Below are 22,321 nucleotides of genomic sequence, written 5' to 3'. Positions count from 1 at the left end.
TCTGACTGAACCTGGAGCTTACATTTCAGCTACAATTTATCAAAAAGGCTCCAGATTTTCTTTCTCTCCCTGAAAATACAGACTGTCCCAGTGACTGAAGCTTAGTGAATGGGCTTGAAGGTCACTATGCATAGTTTTGAAATGTTAAAAACCATCAGTTTCTAACATCTAACACCTTGTTAATATTAAAATAGTATGTTACCTCTTCTCTATATGTAAAATATTTCTTATGATTTATAAAGTTGGCCAGCAGATTAAAGGGTTAATAAAACAAACTAATTATATAGATATGTTTTCTTTGGGAAAAAGTGATAGCGTCACATTTTGGTTCCTCAGTCAACAGTTCAGGTGATAGTGCTGGTGGATACACTGTTCCTGATTGCTCCTCAGCTAAAAGAAGGTGCAAAACAGGAGACAAAATTTGTTCTCATTTTTCACACTATCTCACAAGTTCTGAGGAAAAGAGTCCCGGGCCTCCTTCTCTGTCCTCCAACCTTCACACTTACAATCATCTACTCTTCTGAGGAACTCTAGTTTTTTTTTTCATATACATTGACATCAGGAAATCAATCTTTAAGGTTAAAGTTACTGGTTACTATAGGAGTGGCCATTTTCTGGATACTTTAGTTTTAGATTAAGAGATACTAGTTCCTTACATATCTGTTTCATTTTTAGGATGTAATCTTAATTTGCTTTCTTCTGCTATGATAAAACATTCTGGTCAAAAGCAACTTGAGAAAGAAAATCATTTATTTTAAGAGTACAGATCACAGTCCTTAACTTGGGGAAGCCATAGCAAGAATATAAGTCAGGAGACTGGAGGCAGGAACTGAGGCTTACATTGTGAAGGGGTGGTATTTACTGACTTGCTCTTTGTAGTTTGTTCAAGTAGTTTTTTTTTACATCATATCAAATCAAATCAAATTAAATTTATATAGCATATGTGCAAGTTGGCCATCATGTGGATCCTAAACGACTGTAGTAGGGTGCTATTTCCAGAGCTGTTGCTTGTTCACGATCTTCCTTACTGTAGTCTATCACAGTGAATTCTGAGCCCAGCGATGACCAGGGAAGGCTGTTGTGAAAGGAATGTGTTATGTTCTTGATAACAGAAATATAGACTGAACTTCAAGCATTCTTCACAATCAACCATGACCTTCTGAAAACCACTTGGGTACCTGTGTCTTTCCCTCCTACACTCCAGATACTCACTGCACTTCTGCAGAGTTCAGGGCTCTTTGACTAGAGGATCTAAAGATAAATTGTTACAAGCTATGTGTTGTGAACTCAGTCACTCAGCCTCAAGGATGCTCAAAGCCTCCTGCAACCAACTCCTCTAATTATCCATCTGGTGTTTGCATGGAAAGGGAGAGGGGGGGGGGATTAGACACAAAACAACTCATTGAGTGGTTTTTTTTCAGATCAGAACATAAAACAATTCATAGCTTTAAAGGATAGGAAAAATAATTAGATAAGATGGGGTCATTGATTCCTTAAGTTGATGGGTCTCAGATAAGGGCAAGCATACTGGAGATCTAAGGGACTGGAAGGAAATTTTCTGAGATGATTCCTCCTTACAGAACACTTCTGTATGTCCACATTCCTTACTTATAGGACTGATCCTCCAAATCCCATCAGCTCCCAGTATCCATCTCCTCTGCACATAAAATGATATCTAAGCTGGAATTTGTGGCTCCATCAGCAACGAGTTCATGTATGTCCTTTATACATAAAACAGTGACCCTGCCCACTAATTGTTTTGTTTACTTAGTTTTTGTTTGTTTGGGAGTTTCAAAGTTTATATAACAAATTTTTGTTTCTATCACCATTGCCCTCTCTATTACCTCTTGCTTTCTCTTGCTGAAACCACTGTCCACTCCTACCTTCATGTCTTCTGAAGCGTGTGAATTGCTGAGTTAGGATTTCTTCCCAAGTGACATTTGATTAAAATGGACATATTTATTCTAGAAGCAAGTTTTAGAACAAATGTGCAACATTTGGCTTTAATAGAAAGCATCGCTGTGTCAATACATATCATGTGACACTTAATACCTGCTGATCTGAGATGCCTAATATAACTATGGACAGTGTTTTTTGATTTGGAAAGAAAATGTTGATTAAAATTTAATTTAGTCCTAATCATGAATCAGTTGATAGCCACTGATTGACCACATCATAATCTATGTGTGGAAAAAGATGAGGAGAATGTAATTGCAATTAGAACCTATGTTTGAGCCTTAACTTGCAAAATATTCAATGTTCTCAGTGTATTTGCAACTTACATTCGTACTGGGTGATACCAGATCAGTTTTATAAAATGTATCTTTTATTCTATAAAATTATTGCTTCTTTGTAATAAGTTAAAATGATTTACACAGAGCCTACAAGAATTGTACTAGCATATAGTTTCTGGGGAATGAATTCTGTATTTGTAAGTGGACACAAGCTACCCAAACACAACTCCCTTCTAGCCAAGTGTAATAAAAACCAGTATTTACTAGTGTTAATATTTTGAATGACTGAAGATAGACGATGTAACAAGGAATGAAGTATTTATGTCTCAGGGTAAGGAAATATTAAACATTCCCATAAGTATTTCCATTTCCATTTCCAGAAGTGGTCATCTTTTTAGTCATACATACATACTTCGAGCTATTCTCTTGTGTGGCAGCTTTCTGGACAGACTCTCTAAACTCAGGGAGCTCAGTCTCCCGTGCAGGGAGGATCAGTTAGAAACCAACTCATCTCTATGCTTACCGATCACTTGTTGCCATACAATATTCTAACTGGCTTGCAACACTTACTTATTCAGCTGTACCTAGACCTTTGGTGCTCTGTTTTAATTATACAAAACAGTCGAGAGAATTTTCATTACACCCTTGCCTATGTATTTGCATTGGAGATCACAGACGAAGAAATGGAAATTTGGGGGTCTAATGTCTGAACGTCAACTTGAGTAAAAAATGATAAATTCTGCAGTGTGCTTAGCGCAGTCACACTCCCCTGCCCCTAGCCACATTTCAGCCTCTATCTCTCCAGCAAGATTCAGATTCAAAGAGACCTGTCCCAGAAAACATTGTAGAACACTCAGTGTAGCCCTCTGGCCTCCATACACTTGTGCATACACTTATACATGTTCACATCGCATAAACATACAGAAACCATGTGCACCCATTGTTTTTCAGTGTGACTAGTAAAAACCTTAAACTTACTCTACAATCTTCCATTATATTTCTCTTGTATACCATTGCTCTGGAAACAGTAGAATTGAGCCTGGAAGGTGCACGCACGCACGCACAGGCCGGTGCCCTTGTAATGCTTCAGTGATTGTAGGGCCAGGACTGCAGCCTCCAAAGAGCAAGCTGTAGGTGCTTGGCTTGTTTCAACAATAACCATGGCAACAGCAACCCCTTAGGTGAAACCAGCCACCTGCGTTCTGAATTCTAGAGCCAGTGAGTGTACTGACACTTTTTCTATCTTCTCAAGCAATTTGCCTTTTCAGGGGGAAGTTAATGTTTGAGCAAAGGGACCTGGCAGTTCAGACTAGTTTAATAGTCTCAGCAACACCATAGAGTTTCCGGCCTTCCCTTTTCTATCTCATGAACACTGGAGAGAAATGGCTCCACTTTCCAGGAAATGAACTCGGTGACTGAGGAGTCCCTTACAATGCCCGAAAAGAACCTGTATCACTTCTTCCCATCATTACCACAAATCTCTTTCTAGGTCTCTCTACCTCTCCCATAATTCCTTCTAAATTAATGACAGAAAGCACCAGCTCTGGTTCATGACAATCTTCATATAAACTCCCTAGGAAAACAGAGTAGGCCCGAAGAACTGGCTCCAGCATCTAACTGTGGCTTTGGGGATAGGAGGGTCAGGGTTTGGGTTGTTCCGTGGGACTTACACAGGCATATTTGAGGACAGCGGCATACTGAGGAGAAAGTAAGGTTTGTTTTCCTTCCTCTGAGATCTGGAGTAAGTATGTACAATTGTAATTTTCAAGCAAAGTCCTCAAGTTTCAGATATCCTACTAAGCACAACTAAGGGCACCACTATCCAACCTCCTCTTTGATAAACTACTTGATCTTGCTTCATAAAAGCCAGACCATAAAGCACAGGAGCCCTGTGTTGTGTAGAAGTGGCCAGAGCCACCTGGCTGAGCTACTCAGCTGATCATATCTTTCTTCCTTTATGGTGACCCACTTCCTGGTTGCTGAGATGGCTTCGGAGCTAGCACGGTGCCCAGAGGCCTGAAACAAGGGACAGGTGACAGACACTATTTCCTTAGAATTCCCTTTCTGTCATTACCTCACTTGTACCCTAACCGTCATGTCCATAAAGCCAGAACAAGAGACCTATCATTACCAGATTCTTACCTGTGGTCACATTTAACACGTCCAACTGTGTTCTCAGCCCTTTGCTCACAGAATTTAGTGACTTTGGTATTGAGTGCAATGTTGGGCCATGGAACATCGCGATGAAGTTGACATCCTCAGTCCCCAAAGAGCAGGTACACCCTCAGACTGTTTGACTTCCCATACCTCCAGCTTTCATCAAGAGGGCTGTCCCCATCACCCCCAACCAACCAGACTTCCCCACTCTCTGGAGCCTCAGGTCTCTTGAAGGTTAGGCACATCTTCTCTGGCTGAGTCCAGAACCAGCAGTACTCTGCTATAGGTGTTGGGTCCTCATATTAACTGGTGTATACTGCCTGGTTGGTGGCTTAGTATCTGAGAGATCACAGGGGACTCTCTTTCTCTCTCTCTCTCTCTCTCTCTCTCTCTCTCTCTCTCTCTCTCTCTCTCTCTCTTCCTTTGTTCCTTTGTTCCTTTGTTCCTTCCTTTCTTACACTTTCCATTTGTTTTAGTTACTACAGGTGGAAAGACCAACCATGTTTCTGTGTCCTTTTAAAAACACATTTAAATACAGGTTCCGCATGTGAGAAAAAGCATATTTGACATGTTTTGCTTAACATAAGGGCCTCCAGTTGCATTTATTTTCCTACAAATATTATTATTCCATTTTATTTTCACTGTATAATATGTCATTGCATATGCGTACCACATTCTCAGTATGTATTTATGAATTGATCGACTCCTGCTTTTCTTCATATTCCAACTATTATAAATATCAATAAACAAAGATGTTCAAAAGTGTTTTACCCCCGTAGGACATCGAGTCTTTTAGGCATATACTCAAGATTATTATAGCTGTTTTTATTCAGTTTCTTGAATAACCTACATAGTGATTTTCATAATAGCAGTACTAGTTTATATACTCGCCCACTAGCAGTGTTTCTTTTCTTCATGACAGGTTTGGTATATTCAAATATAAATACATTCCAATGAATATTCCTATCTCTCCTGTTTCAGCCCATCACACTCCTTGAGAAACTGCCTCCCTATGTTATCTAAGTAACTTGTGAGCCCAAGAAATTCTCCTAATACAGTCTTCCGGGGAACCGAGTCTACAGTTATGCATTATGGTACCTGGCTACATACATCACAATCTACTAATCTGAGTTACAGCACTAATTCAGATACTATATTTCTTTAAATCATTGTCTGATCCTGGTTCATGGCAAATTCTTTGTCCAATATTAAGATATTAATGTGTCTAGAAAAAGAAGAGTGATTGTCATTGAATTTATATGTTGTACTCTTTCCACTTTACATTGACTACTCAAGTATTTGATGTTTTTCATCTCTACTTTTACAATTCCCCCTTCCACATCCATAGAGGGATAAACACATAAGTAATGTTACTGTAGAATGTTTTTCTTCATTCTTTTAAAATATTAGACACAAAACTCCAAACTTTGGAAAACAGCTTATACAAAAGTATTTTGTAAACATTTTATTATACTTGTATCTACTTTCAGCATGACAACACTCATTTGTGTTGAATGAAAATATTCTATGATAATTTAAAGATACTTTATTTCTAGGAGAGATAACGTTAAAATACCTTTGTATGGGTAATGAGAATCTAGTTGTAATTATTAATTAGATTTCATATGAATTTTACACAAACATATTCACTTTTGAAAGGACAAATGAGCATTCTATGATAATTTTTTCTAAACAGCTGAAAGATCATAAAATAATATAAAAGTTCAATATAATTTCTACTTCAGTTCCAGAGATCTGTCCTCAAGTGGAATGTGTCTGACAACTTGACAAATGTTCTTGTCATTTGAAAGAATGCATCACATTGTCCATTTTCAGTTCCCGGATTAACTCTAGGGAAAGTCTTCGCATAGACTTCTAAAATTCCATCAGTCTGACATACAGACACCATTATAGACACCAAATACAAGTAGATCTCCTGTGTATGTTTCGTTACTGTCTCACACATACAGTACAAGGAATATGTGAGAACTGTCATAAACAAGAGCTGCAGCTAAACCTGAGAATTAGTAGAAAACTAGATGAATGGACTGATGTCTACCGAAGGATCACAGTCTTTTTTGACTTATTTCAAAACTGGAAAGTTTCTCTTCGAGGTGTGTGTATTTAAATTTGTTTTTTAAACTGGATATTTTCTTTATTTACATTTGAAATGTTATCCCCTTTCCTGGTTTCCCTCTGGAAACCCCATATTCTGTCCAACCTCCCCCTGCTTCTCTGAGGGCAATGACCCAACCACCCATCCATTTCCTCCCACTTCCCCACCCTGGCATTCCCCTATGCTGGGGTACTGATTTGGTTTTAACTGAACATAGCAAATTCTCATATATAAAAACTGGTCCTGGTGACTCACATCTGTAATACTAGTTAATGCTTAGAAGGCAGAAGCCACATATATATGTATATATGTATATATATATATATATATATGTATATATATATCAAAATAGGAAATAAAGAAATCATACAATCATACCTGTCTATTGCACATCCTGTGATAACTCAAAATAATGTTACTCAAGTCTATATCAATTTTTTTGTTTTTTAATATTTTAAGATTTATATACTTTACATTATTTATGTGGGTGCTTTGCTCTCCCATATGTTATGTATGTAAACCATGCATGTGGCTGTTGTCTGTGAAGTTCAAAGAGGAATCAATTCCTCAGACTCTCTAAAACTGGACTTCAAGTCATGATCTACCATTCATGTGGGTGTCAGGTCCTTTGCGAAAGCAGCAAATGTCTTATCCATGAATCCATCTTTCCACTTCAGATTTTCTTTTAGTCCATTGAGATACTGTTTGACATAAGGAAGAACTTAGAGAAGCAACATCCCAAGATCAAAGCCTTTATCTTTCATTAATGACTGTGCTCTAGTGCAAGTTACTACTGTCTGTTCCTCTTGGGTCCATGGCTATTAAGGGCAGGCTGATAGAGTTGGCTGACACATAAATGTCTGTTATCTATCTGTTTCTGAGTTTTAACAGGCTCACATGTTACATGCTGCAACATGAAGATGGCATTGTAAATGGTACTTTCATTTAATGTTTAATTCCCGCCATATGTCACGTGTCCATTAGACAGAGCATTCCAATATGAATTGACATTCTGATCTAGAAAACATTTTACTACAGCTTTATTTACTAAACTCTGATTTACTTATTTGTTCAACAGTGATAACCATCCCCATTTTTCATCTTTTAACAAAGTGTACATTAATTTCTCTAGTTTTAGCCATCATAAATTTTAATATAAGTTTGCATCTATATGCTTTTGCGTTTTATTCTGTATATGAGTTTTTGTATCCCCAAAATTTTATTAGCAATTGTTACAAAGTACCTTGATATTAAATTCCTTCACAAAGCATTCATGGGTCTCTCTAATAGATAAATACAATGGTGGGAGTTTGATAATCACTCCTTCAAGACAATAAATTAAAGAATGTTCATAGCTTTTAATTTTTATTATTTGTACTGTCAGCCCATTCAGTCACAGAAATCTTTCTGAGTCTCCACACACTAAGTGTTAATTAGGAATAATGAAATAATTTTGAGGATGTAGCAGTCATTGCAGTATTTGTTTACTGTAGGAAAAGACGGAGTTTCTATCATCAATGAATCACAATCCTTGTGTTGTTATAAACAATTAGAATATTAGCCCTTGGAAACTGGAGGTGGTTGGGATAAATGAAACCATGTCTGTGCTAAAAAGTGTTAAATTTCACTGGGTTTTATGGAATAATATGGACGTTTTGTCTCCATGCAAACAGCACCATATGTAGTCAAATGTCTTGAGAGTGACCTGAGTGGGTGGAGGCATCTGTATTAAGAAATAAGTCAGAGGAGATGCACCTAACCCTCAAGAGACTGGAGGCCCCAGGGAGGCCTGGTGGGGTTGGGGATGGGTGAGTGATTAATGGGTGGGAGGGTAGGTGGGTGTGTGGTGTATTGGTGGGTGTGTAGGAACATCCTTGTGGAGCCAGGTGGAGGGGAATACAGGCTGTGGAATAGTCAGAGGGTGGACTAGGAGGGGGATAAAGCATAAAGAAAAGATTAAATAAAATTTTTAAAAAAGAAATAAGTATTTCAGTTTTATCATTTTACTCTTTTTCCTAGTTAGTTTTAATTGTCAATGCAATCCAGCATTGACTGATCTGAGAAGGAAGTACTTAATAAAGAATTACCATGATCAGACTAGCCTATTTGCATATCTGTGGGGGGATTGACATAGGAGGTCTAGCCCACTATAGGTGGCACCATTCTCTACACAGATGGTTCTTGGCTCTAAAAGCTGATCATATGCCTGTGAGCGAGCAACCAGGCACCATTTGTCAATGACTTCTGCTTTAAATTCTTATTTGGATTCTTGTCTTTACTTCCTGTAGTGATGGCCTGTGACATATCAGCTGAAATAAATTAATTCCTTCTCTAAATTGTTTATTGTCATGGTGTTTTGTTGTAGAAAAAGACATCAAATCTGAGCACTGGCATTGTGTTTTGCTTTGCTTTTTCTAAATTTATTTATTTTTGTATTTCTTATGACTGTGCTATCATCCCCTGAATGTTGTCCTAACTGTAATCTTCCCCAGACACACTTCTCATTAATTTTGCCAATAAAAATTGTCTTTCAAATTTTACATGTTCAGTATCTACTGGCCAGGCAACACATGAGTAATATTTCACTTATCTTTTATCTTGTTGTTTGTGGTAAAGATTATACTTGGCCAGAGCATAGTTCATCTTATTATATGAAACTGTATAAAATGGAAACAGCATTCAATAGAAACCATATTTTCTTCCTTCCCCTTTTCTTCTTTCTTCCTTCTTTTCTTCTGCCTTTCTATCTTTCTTCCTCCTTCTTTCCTTCCTTTATTCTTCCTTCCTTCTTTCAGAGATAGTTGTGATCTTTAATCTTCAGATAGTTTGTCCCCTGAATGTAATAGCTAGTGCAAAATTACATGAAATACAAAGCAGAATTTTCTGAAACTCCTTCTGTAAACAACTTGCTGGAAAAGGGTTTTGTAAGGAAGTTTAGCTAATTTTTCACTTCCACATTATAAAAAAAATTACTGCTAGGTACATATGCAAATGCATTCAATCCCACTTTACTCAAGAAGACAAGATAAACACATCAGAATTTTGAGGCCAAAATGGGCTTCTTGGTGATACTATGTATCAATAATAATGAACAAAAAATTCTTCCTACACACAACAGAGTCACCAGTGTTTCAAACATTTTGCCACTGAGTTTGAATACTTGACTAGTAAATGCATAGTCTTACATGTACTGTGCAAGTATTTATACTAAGATAGATACTCTCCTTTACATTTCATTTTAGAAAAAATAAATTGAATTATACAGGATGCAATGCACTAAGGAGACCACAATGAATATGCTATTTACATGAAATGATAGGAATGAGATTCCAAAAAAAAAAACATACTAGTTTCCTGCTCTCAAATTATGCTGCAAAGCTGAAATATCAGGAGAGAAAATACCAACTTATAAACCATATAATGCAAAGCTTCAGAAGTTAGAGTTCTAAAAGTATCTCTATTTATAGAGAGCTAAAGATTATTAGCATATTTCCATTTATATAGAGTTCAGGAGCTTTGAATTAACCTAGAAATCCATCTTCATAATTATATGGAAAATACTATTGAATTTGTGTGAAAATAAAATATTGAAAGTAGCTTCGGATGGTTTTATAAATGCAAGAAAAAAATAATACGCACAATGTAAGCTAGCTTAATATGCACTTGAGGCATATAAAGATGACCTAAGTAAGAATCATTTCAGAGTTATCTATTTTATGGGTATGTACTGATTTGTGCACGTAAACTGCAGGTTCCTTTAGTAAGTCACTTTCAGTGTGGCAACTATCATATAAATCTTAAAATTTAAATGAACATCACAAATATAAAATATAGGTAATTCTCTAATAAGATAAATGAAATGCTTATGATTTTAAAAATTTGTTTTTATTCTTATTAATATTGTGTACTTGGCGGTAAATATTTTTTAAATGCCTGAACCTTTTATGCCACACTAGTGTTGGCACCTTGGCATGCTGCTTTTGCTCACAGTTCTCTTGGCAGGTTGGTACTATACCAGGCTCACACATCCCAATTTCATGGCAGGCTTGGTGTATCTTGCCACCGTACCTTCTCTTGAACTCAATTAAGTTGCCACATGAAAGAACACAATAACCTCTGATTCAGTTGATAAAATTTAATTTACCCATCTCAGACAGCACAAAATTCTGTACATACCCATCCCTTAAAAATATTCATAACAATCTGTATCTATGCGCAGTGAAGAATCTTAACATGTGCCACCATGTTCTCCCAGCTCCTTCTGCTTGCTCTGGCTCCTTCTCTTTCTAAAACTTTGTTCCTGTCCATCCTTCCTTCTCATCCAATGACAGGCCCCATTCAATCCTGTACCTGCATTCCTGCATAAACACATAATCTTCACTTTACCCTTTCTGTCCTATTTAAAAAAGAACCTTTCTCTTCAGCTTAAGAATAGCTAAAATTCTATGTTATGCCTTGGCTAATTTGTATACCACTTGAAAGCCATCTAAATAAATATGTTCCCTCAAAGTTATATAGCCTGTGTAGGGTATGGGACAATAATTAGTTGTCAACACCATCAGAAATCTGAGAATGAGCAATATATATGTAAATATAGGAAGCCTAACATGGCTTTCAGGACTGAGAAAGGTTGTAAAGACAAGTTTCTACTTGCACCGTCCCGTTAGTAACCTGTAAGAGTAATTCTTCAGCCTTCTGCTCCAGGATCACTTGACAGACTTTTGGCACGCAGAATCTGAAAGGCTGATTATTCTGCTTGGCAGAGATTTTCAGTCGACCATTCTGTATAATGTGTCCTTTTCTGAACAGTAAGTATTTATCTGTAGATGACATATGCAGTTTCTGCCCAGTGTCTAACTAGCCACAAAGTATTACCACACTTGGAGGTATAGATGTTCAATTTCTTCTTTGAATCCACCAAAGGGGAACTGATAGGAGCATATGTATTGCAACCAAAGATAAATAACATTAAATGTCATATTTTGTGAATTTGTGATTTTTTTGAAAAACATCCATGTTTATAAAGTAATCTCGACTCTTTCCCATTAACTACTCACAGTGATTTCTGATGAGAATACTTTGAAATCACCCTGACAGTAAACTATGATCCATCAATTTGTTATTTGATCCTTAACCTAAATGTTTAATAATCTCAGATAACTTTGCAATGGCATTAATAGAAGGACTGGGTCCAAATGTACTTTTAAAATTTTGTAACAATAGAGAAAATTTATGTCAATAAAAATATTAACTTGTATCAAATAAATTCTTTACAAAGATAAAGATTATAACTTTAATGTAGTAACAAATATAAGGATTTTTACCAAATAAGATTATGGCTGTAAAATCAATTCTAGCTAATTTATGACCATTTCTAAATTCTCTAGGAATACTACCCTAGAATAACCACTTTCAGCCTCCCAAAGTTTAAGGAACCAGGGTGATGATGCTTCAATAAGTTCTTCAACCTGTATGTGGTTATTGAGATATCCTTGGGTGGTATGGGGGTATGGGATAGTTGTAGGAGCCTGATGTCTGTCTTGATTGGACCCGGCTGAAGGTTCCTGAGATCAGGAACCCAAGCAGGCCAATTCAGCATTCTGATGATGAGCTTCACCATAGCTCTATATTATGCAATATATAAATCTCAAAACAAAATTTTAGTATCAACATATCTTTTGTTAGATTCTCTTGAATCTAGTTTCTCAAGATGTCTACCTATATCAAATCTACTCAATATAACTCTGGAAGGTGTCCAAAGCCTAACCATGCTTTTTCAAAACACAAAGACAAAACCTTTCTCCCAAAGTAGTGTATTCTTTAATCTGTAACCAGAAAAGCTTGTATCTTGCACTCTCTTCCAGAAAAATAATATAACCTCAAGACTCAAAAATCATACCCATTATGAAAATTATAACAATTTAAGAAGCTGAAATAAAATAAACAAATGTGTGTGAGCCTTTTAAATCTTTCATGTCAGGAAATCAACTCAAAATTCCCATGGAGCCCTCTTTAAGAGAATATGAGCCTCCTGCTTTGGTAATTTCAAAATTAACCACAAACCATCACCAGCTGGCATCGACTAGCCATACGTCCTTAGTGGGGCAATTCGTAAAAGAATTTTGTTGTCAATTTAATTACTTTTTTATTAATACCAATATGAATACAAAATAAGCAATTTGTCACACTAAGATTTTAGCCCAAAATATTATCATCCATCTGTTAAACTCTCTACCTGGAACGTCAGATTTTTATTTCTTAATAACTTCTATAACATATGTCTGTATTCATTCTACCTGATGTACAGACTTCCATTCGTTAATAACTTTTTAAATTGGCAAATATCACCACTCTCTATTTGGAGTCAGTGACTAGCAGTCAGCTTGTCTAACCAGAATTTTAGCCCAATATTCTGGTGAAGCCAATGTTAAGAGAATATGGGTATCATAAAAGACTTAATAAAACATTGTATCTTTATACCATCTTTAAAACACTTAAAACAAACCTAAATTAAACTATTTTCCAAACAACCTTTGCTAAAGATGCAGGCAGCTTCTAATCTCTAATTATCTGTGTTCAGGGTAGTCTGCACTTCTTACAACAGGGGACCTAGAGCCTGTGAGCAAACTGCCACTGTGTTTCTTTTGTTTAAGATTCCCAAACTTGTGACAACACTAGATTCAATATGGTGCTGGCCCCTTCTTACTTAGAAAATAAAACTTTCTCATGCTGAAAATCTTCAATTTTTAGTGGATTATGGCCTAACACGATGGTTCGCCACCTGTTACAGTAAATATTATAAAAAATGCCTGAACCTTTTATCCTGTGGTAGTAGGGGCATGGAGGTGGCACCATTAGGTACATCTCGGAGGCTCCAGACTGCCCCCAAGTACTCTCTGACCCAGGCAGTCCATGGGCCGTTCCAGTGTGGCACCTTGGTGGGTTGTTACCACACCAGGCATACACATCCCAATTCCATGGCAGGCTTAGTGCATCCAGGCACTGCACCTTCTCTTGAGTTTAATTAAGTAGCCACATGAAAAAACACACCACACAATAGTCTTTAATCCAGTTGATGAGATATAATTTGCACAACATTCTGTACACACCCATCTCTTAAAAATATTCATAACAACCTGTATCTTTGCACAGGAAAGAATCTTAACATATGCTGCCATGTTCTCCCAGATCCTTCCTCTTTTTCTGTCTCCTTCTCTTTCTAAAACTTTGTTCCTGCCTATCCTTCCTTTTCATCCAACAACAAGCCTCCTTTTATCCTGTACCTGCCTTCTGGCATAAGAATGTAAGATTTTCTAGTGCTGGAGTTATGCATGGTTGTGAGCTGCCATGAGGGTGCTGGGAACTGAACAAAGGTCCTCTACAAAAAAAAGTACTTTTAGCTACTAAACCTTCTCCCCAGTAAATTCTTAATTATTTTTCAACTTTTACATCATTCTCTCTCTCTCTCTCTCTCTCTCTCTCTCTCTCTCTCTCTCTCTCTCTCTCTCTCTTCCTCTCTCTGTCTGTCTGTGTCTCTCATGTTGCTATTGAATATATTTTAAATTATTTATTTATTCATTTTATGTACATGAGTACAATGTCATTGTCTTCAGACATCCCAGAATAGAGCTTCAGATCCCATTACAGATGGTTGTAAGCCATCATGTGATTGCTGGGAATTTAACTTAAGACTTTTGAAAGAGCAGTCTGTGCTCTTTATCACAAAGCCACCTGAAAGTGGCCTGAAAGTGAATATTTTTGAAGAAAGAGTAATAAGGACAAATAACTTCTTTATCATATATAGCTAGAGTTTTGACTGTGTATAAAAGAGGAATATTAAAGTGAAGAAAGTTCCTTGGCTTTTGAGCTTAGTTAAGAGTATTAAAGCATATTTTCAGACTTTCGCACCAATTGGTAACCTCAGTTTCCTTATTTGTAAAATTGAAAACTACAATTCATGTTTTATTATAGTAAGCAAACATTTAAAGTCTAAGGTGAAAGCACAGAGTCATTTTCAATATCTAGTTATTAACAACTTTTAGAATATGGGTTAAAACTATTACTTATGTAACCTAAGTTTGGAAAAGTAACTAATAAAAGTCTTCCATGAAATCATGTCAAACCAAGAGCATTAAAGGCTGTAGAAGTGAAAACAGCATAGATGTAACTGGTCCATATGCAGGCTGAAGTCACTCACATCTCCCCAATCTGTTCATGATTTCCCTTAAGTAATTCTAACATTCTTGTCTTCACAGCAGTCCATAACTGTGCAACAGTAAATCCATAAAACAAATATATATGAAGTATTGGCCTTATTAAAGAATGAATATAAATGAATATATAATATTATACAGAAGTACATAATATATATATGTATATTATCTACAGTTCTAACTCAGAAAACTTTAATGGATTTCTTAGAAACATCAGGCTAATAGATTGCAGGATAGTTAATCCCACTGTGATCCCCAAGATTGTGTTGTTTACTGGAAAAACCTCTTTCTATTTGTAGTGTGGCTCAGCCCTAGCACATTACTTTAATCCAAAACAAAGAAGTTGAAGTCAGTTTGTTGAAGTAGCTTCATGATTGAAGGTGATTTATTATTGAGTGGCGGTCGAGGGTGCTAACAAGAGAAAGATTTGACAAAATATGACATACCCAACTCTCACAAGAAGAGAGAGGAAAGGGCAAGAGAGAGAGAGAGAGAGAGAGAGAGAGAGAGAGAGAGAGAGAGAGAGAGAGAGATTAATTTATTGGATTATTTTATTCATTTACATTTCAAATGTTATCCCCTTTACAACCCCCCAACCCCTCCCCTCTCTCTGCTTCTATGTGGATGCCCCACCACCCACCTAGCCACCCACTTCCACCTCACAGATCTGGCATTCCCCTACCCTGCGGCATCAAGCCTTCGCAGGACTAAGGGCCTCTCCTCCCATTGATGCCAGATAAGGCCATCCTCTGCTACATAGGCAGTTGGAGCACAGGTCCTTCCATGTATACTCTTTGGTTGATGGTTTAGTCCCTGGGATCTCTTGGGGTAGGTGTTCTGATTGGTTGATGTTGTTTTTCCTATGGGGTTGCAAACTTCTTTAGCTCCTTCATTTCTTTCTCTAACTGAGATCCCTATGAGGCAGATATAACTAGCAGAATTTTACACAGATAAGTTTAAGAAAGAACACAGTAGATACAGATGAAGACAAACGGCCAGAGAATGAAGAATTAGAAGATTAGAACGGATCGCCAGAGTTACTTTGAGACCAAGAAAAACAAAGGGTCGGAGGTTGAGAAGGAAGACAGACTGAATCTGTCAGATTAGAGAGCCAGAACAGCCGAATGGACCAGCCGGGCAGAGTTCAGAAGGAGCTAGGAAGGGCGAGCTTATTCTGCAGTAAATCTCAGACGCTGAGAATAGTCTAGTCTTGGATCAGATCTTATGGAGACAAGAAGCTTCCAGAACTAGGTCTAGGTTAGCAGACTGAAGCAGGAAGCACCAGAGATGATAATTCCTCAAGCAATAAAAGACACTTTTACAGATGGACATTCTCAAGCATCCTGTCCTTCTTTGCTTCCTGAAACGGTGCTAGAATGAATCTCAGTTTCTCTAAAACAAAAGATAAAACTTTTCTTCCCATAGACACCTTGCAATAGTAAAGTTCAAAACATGTTCTCTGTGTCAGTTCCACATTCACCATGACACAATTTCATTTCATACAGGTAAATAAAAAAGCAATGGATTAGAAATTTTATGTCATTTGTTAGCAGCAAAAGCTGAATTGATTTGGCTCTTTGTGAACACTCCTAAGGAAGCTGGGCTCACTCTTAAGTTCTTTTTAATTCTGTAGATAAAGAACATTGGCAAGAGAAAAATTTCTGATTTACAGTCCACGTGCCCATGCTCACATCTCTGTTTGTGCCAGGAACCACCATGTGCATTGATTTATGTGTATCACATTTACACCAGACTCAGAACTCTCTCCTTGTGACAGAACAAGAATTTTTCTATCACTTTTACCCACTTGTAAATTTATTCTGTGTTTCCCCAATTTGTGAGACGTGGAAAGTGAACTAGTGTTGAATATGAGATAACTCATCCAGAACACTGTGAGACAGGGTTACTGTGGGCATCAAATACAATAAATGTCCTAGATTAGCCACTTAACACAAGCTTATTTCCTTCTGTGAACACTCATCACCCTGCAATTAAATGTTTTCTGTGTTTAGCTGAGTCTTTCATCATTCTGCATTAAAGCAGGCAATAAAATATTTAATGCTTAGTTTCACTGACTGCATCTAAAGTATGTAATACAGTTTCTGGCATGGAGGAAGAACTCATTGCTTGAGTTATGAGTATTTTCATATTTCCATAAATGCACGCATTAGGTAAAATTTGCTCCCAGAAACGATAGAGAGCAATAGTGAAAAGAGTTGTTATCTTAAGATATAGTACACTGCATGGTTTCTTCGTCCTTTTGGCTTTGCAGATTGAAATGTTTCACTTCGTTTTCTTTATTCTGGATTTATCTTTTACAGATAAAGATAAAGGAGCTTTACATTTTCCAGAATTACCTTCTCCACAGAGAAAGCAATAAATCTGCAAGCAATGCCATTTAGCACATGATCCTGACTGCACTTATCATGAGCTGATTGACAGAGTAGGTGGACAATTGACCCCTTCAACCAGATAGTCTGCTTTCTTAGATAATTATTTAGTCTGTGCAAATAAATGGATGAATCTGTCAAATCATAGTGCCAATATTTTTGACTCTTTCAGAGAAAGCCTGTTCTTAAAGCAATGAACACGGATGAGAATTTAGAGAGGAATTGAGTCTTACAACAGACTAGCGGGCTGTTGCTAATAGACTCCCACTTTGTATTTCCAATATCCTTGTATGAGAAAAAATTTTACTCTTATGCTCCATGACATTCTTTCATACTTTAAAAACTATGAGAGATCTCTATTTCAACTAGTCTAGGTTAAGACGCTGTTTCTAATCAAAAGTAAAACTTATTTATTCTCATTGATTCTTTTTTCAGAACAATATATTCCATCTGTAAGGCTGTCACAACCTCTCAACTCTCAGAAGTCTAGCTTTGGAAAAACTCCACAGGACCATTTACTGTGATGCATCTGCTGTTGCCTGAGTTTTTGATCTTGCCCATTCTGACTGGTGTGAGGTGGAATCTCAGGGTTGTTTTGATTTGCATTTCCCTGATGACTATGGATGGTGAACATTTCTTTAGGTGCTTCTTAGCCATTCGATATTCCTCAGCTGTGAATTTTTTCTTTAGCTCTGAAACTCATTTTTAATAGGGTTATTTGGCTCTCTGGAGTCTAACTTTGTGAGTTCTTTGTACATTTTGGATACTAGCCCTCTATCAGTTGTAGGATTGGTAAAGATCTTTTCCCAATCTGTTGGTTGCCTTTTTGCACATAGTATGCATTCATTGACAAGTGGATATTAGCCCAAATGCTCGATTTACTCATGATGCATAGACCACATGAAACTCTAGAAGGATGACCAAAATGTGGATGCTTCACTCGTTCTCTAAAAGGGAAACAAAAATATCCATAGGAGGGGATAGGGAGGCAAAGTTTGGAGCAGAGACTAAAGGAATGGCCACTCAGAGCCTGCCCCACATGTGGCCCATATATATATATACACAGCCACCAAAATTAGATAAGGAGGATGAAGCTAAGAAGTGCATGCTGACAGGAACCCAATATCGATCTCTCCTGGGGGACACAACCAGAACATGTCAAATACAGAGGTGATTGCCAGCAGCAAACCACTGAACTGAGAATGGGACCCCTGTTGAAGGAATTAGAGAAAGGACTGAAGGAGCTGATGGGGCTTGCAACCCCATGAGAACAACAATGCCAAAAACCCATAGCTTCCAGAGACTAAACCACTACCCTAAGTCTATTATACATGGACTGACCTTGGGCTCCAACTTCATATTAGCAGTGAATAGTCTTGTTGGGGCTCCAGTGGAAGGGGAAGCCCTTGGTCTTGCCAAGGTTGGACTACCAGTGTAGGGGATTGTTGGGGGGGGTGGTAATGGGTGCTGGATGGGGAGGGGAACACCCATATAGAAGGGGAGTGGGAAGGTTTAGGGGGCAGATGGAAAGGAAACCGAGAAAGGGAATAACATTTGAAATGTAAATAAGAAATACACAATTTAATAAAAATCGAAGAAAAAAAGAAAGAAAAAAGAAATCAAAGTCACTGAGAAAGAAAGGGAGAAAGAAAGAAAGGAAGGAAGAAAGAAAGAAAGAAAGGTTGATTTCCTGCCATGATCTGCCTTAATTGAGCAACAGTAAACCACCTTTAAATGGGTACTTAGTAGGTCGGGAAACCAGTAGTGAAAAAAATAAGAGGTATGTCTGCATTTATCAACTTTAATTAATAAATAACTAGTCTCTTAAAACAGCAAAGATCATTTTCAGCTCTGTGATTCTATCTTGAAATATTATTCATAAATATCATTGACATTATTAAAACCAATCAAGGTAAATTTTTGACTGTAATAGGAAAATTTTAATTAATGCTAATGATATTAATGCTTTTATTTATAGAAACTGACATGGGAAAGTATAGGAAGCCTTTCACTTATCTTATTCTAAGTAGACAGATATAGGCACATAGAGTGATACAGACATTTCATCAACTTCACATGCTTTCCGCAACATTATGATTATTCTTTTTTTTATTTATTGTGGGAATGTTTTAGATATTAATCATTGTTATAGAATATAATAGCTCCTAAATTTATGTATTTAATTTATTATGATCAATAATTTTCACAGAGGCATCTAAAATTCAAGAATACATGAAAGACTTTGGAAGTAGATGTTGCATTTGACATAAACAAATGTATTAAATTTCTTATTAGTCAATTGTATTATTACACTTATATTATTATGTTTTGCTGTTAAATTGTATTATTAAATTTCTTATTATTAAAATTTTCAATTAGAACCAACTCAGGAGATCAGAAAGACGACAGATAATATAGAGCATGATATTTTACTGAAGATTCAAATGGTAATTATATTAAATGGATTATTAAACATCTCAAGGAAGAAAGGTTACAGGGTATATGCCAAGGACCAGCCTTGGCTTGGAGAGGGGTTCTGAGGAAAGGGTGTCTGGGATAGCTAAAGGAAATGACTCTAAGTCAAATTGTGTATCCAGGTTGGTGGCCTAGGTCTTGATGAGATGGATTTCCAGACTGGACTCTTGACCTCTGTTTTGTTCTGCTCTGCTCTGGACAGCCTTTTTTTCTCTTTCTATTTAAAAACTCTTGATTTCAGACAGCTCTTTCTGCCAGTAAAAATTCTATAAGCTATCTGGATAGCTCCTTTGTTTTCAGACGAAAGTCAGAGGAGCTGCTATAAAAGAATTCTTGGAAGGAACCTCTGACCAAGTCAGAAACCCTGTTAGAAAAAAAAGTCTTAAAGAGCTAGCTATTTTTGCTCTCCAAAGATTTCTGGACAGCAAGTACACATTTTCTTTTAACATTGCAAACTAATACAGAGATCTGCCTGCCTCTGTTAAGCACAGATGCTAAGCTATCTGGGTGGAACTCCATCCTGAAATTACCATTTCTAACACAGCCTGGCCTGGTTTCACTGTGTCCTAAGCTAACCTTGAACTCAGTAGTCTCCCTGCCTGTGTTTTGTTTTTGTTTTTTTTTTTTTCAAGAATCACAATATTTATTGATACATACAAGTATATAAAATCAGGGCATGAACATGACTTGATAAATTAAATAGACTTAAATTCAATACTATAATAAGAGGGACCAATTCAAATTCTCATCATTTGTTTCACACCCACAAAAAACATTTCAAAGGCATTAATGATTTCTCAATCTGATCAGTTTTGTGCAAGTAAACCATGTTTCTTTTAAAAAGACTTGTGTACTTGCCCAGGCTCAAAGATATTAAAATCTAGCACATAAAGCCCAATACTAGAGGTAGAAATACAGGCAATATACTATTACGGCAACAACCATCAATTACAGTTAAGATTTTTTTCTGTAAGAACCAAATGGATAATCAAATATTGAAACAACTCAAGTATTACTGAGCAAAGTGTATTTCTAAAATATTCTTAATGTTAAGGAATTGCCAGCCAGGATTCTTTTCCTACTGCAGGGTACTGTAGAGTTGTGAGAGTATCATTGTGTTCTTTGCAAGGCTTTTCTTGACAATGGACCAAAGATGATCAATCAAATCAGTCAAGATGTAGTAAAAGATCTAGGAGTGTTTATTCCTGCTCCTACTACTCAAGGGAGGAATGACTTCTTCCTAGAGGGACCATTCATGCTGCCAAGGATGAAAATGGATAGGGACCCACTTGGGGGAATCGCTGATATGTTTGGACAAATAACAGGTAGTGAAATTGGTACTGGTCCAGGAGTTATCCAAGATAGATTTTCACCCACAATGGGACATCATCATTCAAATCAGCTTTTCAATGGTCATGGGGGACACATCCTGCCTCCCAGGCAATCGCAGTTTGGAGAGATGGGGGGCACGTTTATGAAAAGCCAGAGGCTAAGCCAGCTCTACCATAACCAGAGTCAGGGGCTCTTATCTCAGCTGCTGCTGCAAGGACAGTGGAAGGATATGCCACCTCGATTTTCTAAGAAAGGACAGTTTAATGCACATGAGATTAGTTTGAGGTATGCTCAGTCCTCAGTCCTTTCTAATGAATAAAAATCAGGTGCCAAAGCTTCAACCTCAGATAACTATGATTCCTCCCAGTGCACAGTCACCATGCACTCAAACACCACTTCTGGGTGAGACACCTCAACTTGTTCTCAAAACTAACCCACCACTTATCCAGGAAAAGCCTGCCAAGACTAGCAAAAAGCCACCACCATCAAAGGAAGAACTACTTACACTGATCGAAGCTGTTGTAACTGAATATCTGAACAGTGGAAATGCCAACAATACTGTCAGTGGTGTGAGAGAAATGAGAGCTGCCTTTGTATCTGCCCACCTTTGTATCTTTCTGATAAGATGGCTCATTAATGCAGTTGCCTTTGTTCCTTTAGATTCACAAAGCTCCTTATACAATCCATATTGCATCCTTATATTTTTGCATAGTTGAATAATTACATATTTTTGAACTTGTGTTTTAGGAGTTTCTTTCTACAGCCTTAAAGGCTGTTCTGATGATCCCATATTGAACATTTTGCTAAGATTTTAGTCACACTTCATTCTCCTGGACTCTTATTGTCTCTATTATCATGGGGTTGTTAACATTAACTGGCAGGACATTCCTTGGGGAGTTTAAAATATGTATATTATTGTACAAAGAAGCCTTATGCCCATGGCAGCCATTAGCATCTGCTGACCCTGTTGAAAGGCAGGAAACTTGTCATTTTGTCCCCACCAAGTCCATGCTGCAATTGGCAGGTATAGTTGGAAGAAAGTTTATGAGAAATGAGTTAGGGAGCTATGATAACCTGTTTGAGCATTGATGTGTGGAGGAATGATTTGAGGAAGCATTCAGCAATATAAATGCCTTTGACGTTGTGAAAAAGTACATTCCCAGAGATCATGCACACTTTGATATTCACCCATCTTTAAAATGGTGCAGTTTCATTACTTGAGGGACTGTCCTTTTTCTTACTTTCAACAACTACATGTTCACTGAAGCAACATGAAACTAGACCAAGGGGATTTGTGAATCTCTTATTCACAATTAGAACAATAATATATTACAATTAAACACTGACATTTTTGCAGTGTGCTTCAACCTACTCATTTGTTAGTGCTACATAATGTTAATTTCT

At 37.1% G+C, this 22,321-nt stretch overlaps 1 long non-coding RNA gene across 1 annotated transcript; it reads right to left on the bottom strand.

Annotated features, from left to right (window-relative positions):
- Positions 1–738: 738 nt before the first annotated feature.
- On the bottom strand, positions 739–3,935 carry LOC120099818 (uncharacterized). Its single transcript, XR_015654934.1, has 2 exons — positions 3,213–3,935; positions 739–1,075 (listed from the first exon to the last, which is right to left on the bottom strand). It is a non-coding gene; the product is annotated as an uncharacterized LOC120099818 (long non-coding RNA).
- Between the last annotated feature and the right edge of the window lie 18,386 nt (positions 3,936–22,321).

Source organism: Rattus norvegicus, chromosome 1 (assembly GCF_021556685.1).
Source record: "Rattus norvegicus strain SHRSP/BbbUtx chromosome 1, alternate assembly SHRSP_T2T, whole genome shotgun sequence".
NCBI classification, from domain to species: domain Eukaryota; kingdom Metazoa; phylum Chordata; class Mammalia; order Rodentia; family Muridae; genus Rattus; species Rattus norvegicus.
The sequence above is the reverse complement of the archived record's forward strand: the minus strand, read 5'-3'. Positions and strand labels throughout refer to the sequence as shown.